At 35.7% G+C, this 8,807-nt stretch overlaps 1 pseudogene; it reads left to right on the top strand.

Annotated features, from left to right (window-relative positions):
• Positions 1-3,800: 3,800 nt before the first annotated feature.
• LOC122018860 lies at positions 3,801-5,217 on the top strand (annotated as a pseudogene).
• Positions 5,218-8,807: the final 3,590 nt, after the last annotated feature.

The raw sequence follows: 8,807 nt of genomic DNA, 5'->3' as shown, positions 1-8,807 counted from the left end.
CCCCAAGTTGCTGAAGATCGGAAATCACGAATTGGGATGGAATGTGCATCAGTGGAGGAGGCATTTTTGTTCTATAACCAATATGCACGAGAAGCCAGATTTAGTGCCAGATTAGGCAACAGTAAGAAAAATAAGAGGACAAATGAAGTTGGATGGAAAATTTTCCATGCTTTAAAGAAGATACAGATGATAAACAGAAAAAGCAACACAAGGTAACAGTAAAAAGGAAATAGCATGTAGCGAAGTAAGGACTGGATATAAGTAAAAAATTTCACTTGTTAAAGAATATACTTGGCCAAATTGGATTGTTACAAACTTCATAGAAAGTCATAATCATCTACTCTCCACTCATTCAAAGGTACATTTGCTACGCTCACATCATCATGTCTCTGAAGCCAAAAAAGTATTAACTCAATAATTTTCGAAGGATAATGTGCCAACTTGTCAACAAATTCAAATATTGGAGATAGATTATGGAGGGCTAGAGAATCTAGGTTACATAGAAAGAAATATTAGAAACTTTGAGAAAGAGCTAAGGGATAAACAAATGGGTATTGATGCCAAAACACTGATCGAGTTATTTACAACTGAGAAAGAGAAGAATTCAACCTTTTTCTTTGATTATGGGACTGATTCAACTGAAAAACCCACTAGGTGTTTTTGGGCAGATCATGTATCAAGAAGGGCATATAGCGTATTTGGTGATGTAGTCGTATTTGATACAACATATAACACCAACAAATATGGGCTGATTTTTACGTAGGAGTTAATCATCATCATTATAGCATTGTGTTTAGTTGTGGCTTTTTAAGTGTTAAGAAAACTGAGTCTTTTGTTTGGTTGCTTAAGAAGTTCATATAAGCGATGCCTAAAGGTCCACAAATCATGATCAACACTGATCAGAATCCAGCATTGACGAAGGTCATTGCCTAAGTTTTCCCTCAAACAGTGCATCAATATTATTTGTGGCATATATTCAATAAATTTCCAAATAAATTATCCCCTTTGACTTTTCAGAACTACTATCAAACCATAAAGGATGTCATTGTAAACTTCTCAACCCTCGATGAATTTGAGAAGTCATGGGAAGAAGTTATCAAGTGTTCTAACTTGGAAAAGAATATATGATTGGTTGTTACTGATGTATGAATTACGACAAAGGTGAGTCCCATTATATTTTAACCATGGGTTTTCTGTTGGAATGTCAAGTAGTCAGTGATCTGAAAGCTCACATTCATTTTTCAAGAAGTATACTCAAATAAGAACTCATTGATGGATTTTATCATATGTTTCAATAAGGCATTGTGACACCAAAGACACAATGAGTTAGTTGTGGACCATATTGACATGATTGAGCATCCCAAGATTAAGACAATCTGGCCTATGGAAACTCAAATAGTTAAGTTATACACAAAATAGAAATGTTTAGATTTTCAAAGTGAAATGACTATGAGTCATAGTTATTATATGCAACAAGCATCTATTGGTGATGAATTAGTGGTTAATCATGTCATGAATTTTCAAAGTGGTTCATCCATAAAACCAACGGTGCTCACGTATGACAAAGATACAGAGTACATATACTATAGTTGTAGAAAATTTGAGTTTGAGGGCATTCTAGGTAGGCATATGTTAGATTTTTTCCATATCAATCAAATGTTTCTATTGCCTAATAAGTACATACTCAAATGATAGACAAGAAATGCAAAGGTTGGAGCAATCTATGCTTTCGGTGAGCAAATTTTCATTAATAGTCTAGATGTGAATTTGATGTCAAGACACTCGAGGTTATTCTATAAAGCTTCAGTAGTGATTGATGATGCATCTTTAACTAATGAGGGAACAAACTTCTTAGATGAATAATTTGATTGTATATACAGTAAAATTCAAGATGAACATTAATAGAATATGTGACAATCAAAGTCAAAGGAAGAAAGCCATCGATGAGGCCCCATCTATTGTTGATCCTTCTTTAGTAAGGGCAAAGTGTTGTGGGAAGATATTTAAATCATCAAAAGAGACGTCAACCTCAAAGTCTAGGCTATGTCGTGGATGCGGTCATCGAGGTGTCTCAAACGACAAGCGCAACTATCTAGTTTTGCAGCAAGGGTATGCGTCCATTAATTATACATTTGTAGTACAATTTTATTCCCAAATCAATGATTTTTATCTATTAATAGTAAATTTGATGACGAGTCAATTTCCAGATCAACTGCTATAGAGAATCATCATACCAATGATGACAAATCATATGAAGAAGATTTGGCATCTATAGCTGGTACTGTCAAAGTTGTATTTAACTTTATTGTTAAATCTTGATAAATTTTGACATATAATTATCTTTGTTGTTGTAGGTTCTAACAACATGCCCTTTGAGTTATAAAGCTAGGTTTGCCAAACTCACGGTGAGCGGTTGTTAGTTATTACAGATGATTTTCCTTCTACTCTGATTCTTATGCTGGTATTCCATTAATCATCAAAAATGTATTGCATAAAGTCTCCCTGTGTGTTGTAATAAATTCATTGATCCATTGATCTTGCTTTCATCCTTAATCCCTCTTTCTACCATTAATTAATTGATGGGTCTTTATAAATATAGTTGTAGGTTCTAACAACATGCCCTTTGAGTTATAAAGCTAGGTTTGCCAAACTCACGGTGAGCGGTTGTTAGTTATTACAGATGATTTTCCTTCTACTCTGATTCTTATGCTGGTATTCCATTAATCATCTAAAATGTATTGCATAAAGTCTCCCTGTGTGTTGTAATAAATTCATTGATCCATTGATCTTGCTTTCATCCTTAATCCCTCTTTCTACCATTAATTAATTGATGGGTCTTTATAAATATATTACTTTCAAATTATATAAGTGATGATTGAATTATTAATACAGATTAAGGCTTGTTAGATACATCGTTAGTAGCTGCTATACGTTGTAGCAATTCACATCTCTGGAGTAGTCGCTACAATGTGTAGCAGCACTACAACAAAAATCCTCATGGACATCAGTGGAACAACAACGGTTTTAAGCAAACCCCGATGTCTTTAAGTAATTTACACCGATTTTTCCAAAAACCGGTGTCTATGAGCGCAAATTTTCGCTCATAGATATCGATTTTTTAGGCGATGTCTATGAGCGCCTTTTTTTCGTTAATAGACATCGATTTTAACAGCGGTTTTTAAAATCCGGTGTTAATGAACCAAAATAAAATATTTTAATTTTCCCACCAGCCAAAATTTGCAACACTGTGAAGTTCCCTCCAAACCTAAACCTATATCGCGCCCCTTCCTCCGACCATCTCTCTCAGCCTAAACCTAAACCTAAACCTCCGACCATCTCTCTCAACCTCATCTCCCTCTTCCCCTTCCTAGATCGACGCCCCTTCCTCTCCCGATCAGGATCAAGACACGACGTCCTTGCTTCTCCGTCCAACCACACCGTATCTCCTCAACTCCTCCCTTTGAGTGAGAAGAGGAGACCTTCTTCGCATTCCGGTAGTTTTTCCTTCATCCATCTCCGGTCCAACATTCACTGTCATCGTTGGAGTCCTTCTTTACATTCCGATAATTTTTTCTTTATCCATCGTTGTTACTGAAGTTCTTCCTCATCTTCAATAGTTTAGCAGGTGGGTTAAGTCAAAATGGGTCGGCGCCACAATTATCAAGGCTGTAGATAATACACTACCTTCGTCCTCGAGCGTTCGATGAACATGCCTACCACAAGAAGCAGGAGCCTTGTATCTCCCTCTCTCCTAATTCATCAGAGTAAAAGAACAAGAAAAGGGGAAATATTTAAAGACAATGCAGTCTTTACAGTAGAAGGTGTCGGAGTGGAGCGAAGTGGCAGTGAGCGACGCCTCGCCATCTACGAGACCAACCTCTTCGAAACCCTAGGCGGAATCCAGCCCTTCATCGATCTCTCAACCAATTTCTACAACAGGCGAGCCGATCTACCTAACTCTTCCTCCGCGGCCCTCTCCGTCCGTTGTAGATGCTCGATTGATTATGACCATCTCTGATTTTGTTAACACAGATGGTTGGTAGGGTTTTCGCTGATGAGGAAGAGTGGGGTTCTGATCTATCTTTTCGAATTCAAAGAAGGAGGACGCGATTTGGAACCAGTACGAGTTCTTCGTTCAGAGGATGGGAGGCCCTAATCTGTATTCCCGGAGGAAAGGTGAAGGGAACTTGTTCGTTTGATTTCTGATAGCTTCTTTCTAACACTTGCACTATTTGTTTCGCCTTTTAAAGCAGTAAAATCATTTGGCATCTACCAAATTTATCATTTTATATTTGTTTTATATGACCAAAATCTTACACAAATTGATTATTGTGATGATATTCGTATCATTGTAATTTCATATGACCTCTTAAAGATTCTATTCTCTTTTGTAATCACCTTGTGTTCAGGATTTGTTCATTGAGCCTTTAGGAGAATTGTGGTTAGGAAGTATAAGAATGGTTGGTGTCCTACTTTGATGCATACTGAGATATTGTTATACCGATCATATCTCTGGTGTTTCGGTTATGTGATTATATCAAAAATAGTCACATAACTGAAACACCTGAGTTCATGCATTTGAATTTATTATGAACAATTAATTTTAGTTTGTGGATATGCTGCTATATTTAGACTAGTATTATGGAGTTTGATGCAACAAAAGGCATGTTTTATTCATTTGGTAAGGAAGTCATAAGAACAATTTAGTCTCTGGACTCAGTTGATACAGAAGAAAAAACCTGAAAAATATACAAGAAATTGATACATCTATCTCTCTCTATAGATTCTAGTTCTAAGTTTGCTTCTGTAATGAAGGGAAACCTTTGGCTGAATTGTTGCAACACAGTTTCGTTTGAATCAATCATTATTGCAGGTCATCCATCTATGATCGGATGACATGCACCATTCCCTGTTACTCACCAAGCCGCTGAGAGGTGGTTGCACCACATGCAACAAGCACTCGATAGCACCACGAGCATCGATCCTAATTCAAAAGTCAAAATGATGATTTTTTTCAAGCACATATCGACCCACACTGTGTCTTCCTTTGTTGATGATATGAATACTATTATTATTTTTATTATTTAGGCTGGCTTTTAGGCACACTGCTTACTTTCTCATGGGTGGGAATGAGATGACAAGGCAAAGGCAACAAGTTCTCAATGTAAGCATGCAGCAAATGGACCATCAACATCTACCTGAGATTCAACTTGCTCGTCAATTAACACAGTTACTTGATATCATAATTCCCTTTTGTGTTTGGCATGGAGCGCACAGTCCATGTTAACTGCGATGACATAATTCCCTTTTGTGAATTGAAGTCAATCACAGACACTTGCATAGTTGTGTATATGTGGTAAGCTTTCGATCGAATTGGACTTTATTTATGTGTTTCATTAATTTAGATTTCATCATTTTTTGGGGATATTTTCTAATTGTAGGCATCTATATAGAAAGATGCAGGAAAAGATGTTGCTGCAGGATTTCAGATTGGTGGATCCAGTGCCTATGGAGTATGTACCATCAAGAAATCGGAATAGAGATTTCATGTAACGACCCAATTTTCCTCATTAGGAGTTCTAAAAGTTCTTAAAAATATTTAGAAATATTTTAGAAATATTCTAGAGATTTTTAGAAATTTTTAGAAATTTTTAGAGTATTTTTATGTAATTTTTGGAGGTCGTTTGGTATTTTTACTAAACGAAGGAAGTTTCGACAAAAAATGTCCAAGCCGAGAATTGAACCCACCGAGAATTGAACCCACGACCTTTGACTCGGTCAAAACCCAGCTGACCAGGTGGGCAAACAGATTTTTCTGTTTAGAAAATGTAGCGAATTTATTTAAGATAGTTAACAGAATATTGGATTATAAAAGGGATAAGTTGATCTTGGATTTCTCTGTTTGGAAAAGGTAGCGAATTTATTTAAGATAGTTAACAGAATATTATAAAAGGGATAAGTTGATGTTGGATTTGTCTGTTTAGAAAAGGTAGCAAATTTATTTAAGATAGTTAGCAGAATATTGGATTATAAAAGGGATAAGTTGATGTTGGATTTGTCTGTTTAGAAAAGATAGCGAATTTATTTAAGGAGTTAACAGAAATATTAAGTTATAAAAAGGGATAAGTTGATGCTCTGTTTTTCCGTGACTTAAACCATTCTCTCCTTCTCTTCTGCGTACGATGGCGGAGCTCGGGCAGAAAACGAATTAGGCGGCCGGCCAAAGTCCTAGAAGCCCTTTTTGTTCGGTTGTGAGTCCAAGAATCAAGGTAAGTGCTTCTCACCTGCAGTAGGAGTAGTTTCGGACCTTTGTTCTTCTTGAATTCGAAGCATAAGAAGCGCTTATAGTGCATATTTTTAATTAAGCATATAGTGCATATTTTAATTAAGCTTATAATGTAGATTTTTATGTAGAGCTTATATTGCAGATTTTAATTAAGCGCTTATAGTGCAGATTTTTAATTAAGCCTATAGTGCAGATTTTAATTAAGCTTATAATGTAGATTTTTATGTAGAGCTTATATTGCAGATTTTAATTAAGCGCTTATAGTGCAGATTTTTAATTAAGCCTATAGTGCAGATTTTAATTAAGCTTATAATGCAGATTTTTATGTAGAGCTTATATTGCAGATTTTAATTAAGCGCTTATAATGCAGATTTTTAATTAAGCCTATAGTACATATTTTAATTAAGCTTATAGTGCAGATTTTTATGTAGGCTTATAGTGCAGATTTTAATTAAGCTTATAGTGCAGATTTTATGTTTGCATAGTATGTAGAAATAGTGTAGCATAGAATGCAGAATCTTGATTAGAATAGTATGCAGAATTTTGATTAGCATAGTATGCAGATTTTTGTTTATGCATTTCAAAGTTAGAATTTGTTTAAATATTTCAGTTTTTAAAGAAGCATTCTTTTATTAGAGGTATTAAAAAGTATAAGAAAGATAAAGAAAAGAAAGAAAAAGGCCAACGCCTTAAAGGCCAACGCCTTAAGTAGATCCCAAAGTCAAGACTTTAGGGATTTTGGCACACAAGGTGCTCGTTAAAATGACGAGGCATTATATATTAGAAGTATTAAAAGATAACAAGTATTTTACTTTTATCTGTGGCACTGTGCTGGACTCTCAGTTGTCCTTGGGTTGGGCTCCCATAGTCGTCCCTAGGTTTAGATAACCTAGTAGTAACGGCACGGCCAACGGTCGACGGTCGACGACCCGAGGGTCGCCAAATGAGCCGCCGAATGGGCCGCCAAATGGGTCGGGTCGTTACAAAAGTAAAAGCAAGTACAGTTGTCGGGCCCAAGAGAAGTTGATTACTATTTTGAAGTATTAAAGTATAAGTTTTCAAACAAAAGAAATAAGCTTCACATAAGTTTAAAATTCAGCAAGTTTAGCTTTCTTATATACTGACATGTTGTTTAGATTTGTTTACATGTTTAGTATTTCAGTATGCTATGTTTCGTTTGCTATTAGATGAGCATTCAGTTTCTAGATTTCTTTCAGCTTACATGCATACTCGAGTTTTGTGAGTTAGATAGCGCTTACTAAGCAATTTTGCTTATAGATGCATTTTCTCTTACTGCAGATAAAGGAAAGGAAAAGCTATAGTAAAGGAAGGCGACAAGGAGGTGCGGATGGATGTGTGATGCCTGGACTATAGAAGCCTTGGGATTTAGCATAAGAATTTATTAACAAAGAGTTGAGTAGAATGTATTAGATGAGTCATTTAGTCTTCCGCTGCTAGTTAATTGTATGTTTTGTGTTCTCCGAGAGTTTTAGGAATTACTATCAACATGTGTGCAATGTTAGTTAAGTAAAGTTAGTAGTCTAGTAGCGCTCCGCCCTCACAGTCCTGTAGTGAGGAGGGTGGGGTGTTACATTTCATCCAAGAACAGTTGAATAAAAGGGCTTGTTACTTAAGCAGTAGGCTAATTGGTACCTCAACTGGTCAATTGGTTGTTGTGCCATGCAATGTTAGGTGAGTAAGAATAACATTATATATCACTCTCACTTGCATATTTTGAGAACTTGCAAGATGCATATATACACTAATTATATTTCTTTGTGTAGTTTTCACTGGATTTTGACTATCATCAATGTTGAGAAGGAGATTATTTTTTTATTGGATCCTCTTAGTCACCGCATTCGTGATCAAGATTGGAAATATGTTGTCAACATGTAAGTTTTTTGGCTTCTTTTCTTACCTTTGTTGAAACATGTATGTATTTTGACGTGGCAATACAATTCCCATGGGTTATATGCATGAAGGGCCTTGAAAATGTATAATGCGGAGGCGGGAAGGAAAGGGAAAAAACTACCAACATGGGTAGTTATCAAGGTATGTCCTTTTGATTAGCAACTGTTTCACTATCCTTGAAGGAGTTATTCCAATATTTCTTTTCTAACATAGGCGCCTCAACAACCGGATGCAGAGCAATGTGGTTTTTATATCATGCAATATATGAAAGATATAATTGAAAATTTTGGAGTTGACCACAAGGATTCACTTCCAGCAATGGTAATAATACAAACTCATATTTGATTTGATTGATTATGAACTTCTCTTAGCTTTTCCCTCATTATATCAGATCTTTCTGCTGCTGATCTTTCATTTGATTTCCTCTAGTTCTACAAAGTTTATGTTTGGTTGAAAGAATAGTCTTGAATTTGTCGAGTTTGTTCTTAGAAATGATTTCATAAGCCTAGCTCGAATAGGATAAAGTTTGAAATTGATGAAGTGCAGTTCGAATGGGCTGAATGCATGCTAGATTACATTTGAGTAGGAAAGGTATTTGATTTTTGAAAAC

The sequence above is a fragment of the Zingiber officinale genome, chromosome 9A, assembly GCF_018446385.1.
Source record: "Zingiber officinale cultivar Zhangliang chromosome 9A, Zo_v1.1, whole genome shotgun sequence".
Classification (NCBI taxonomy): domain Eukaryota; kingdom Viridiplantae; phylum Streptophyta; class Magnoliopsida; order Zingiberales; family Zingiberaceae; genus Zingiber; species Zingiber officinale.
The sequence above is the reverse complement of the archived record's forward strand: the minus strand, read 5'-3'. Positions and strand labels throughout refer to the sequence as shown.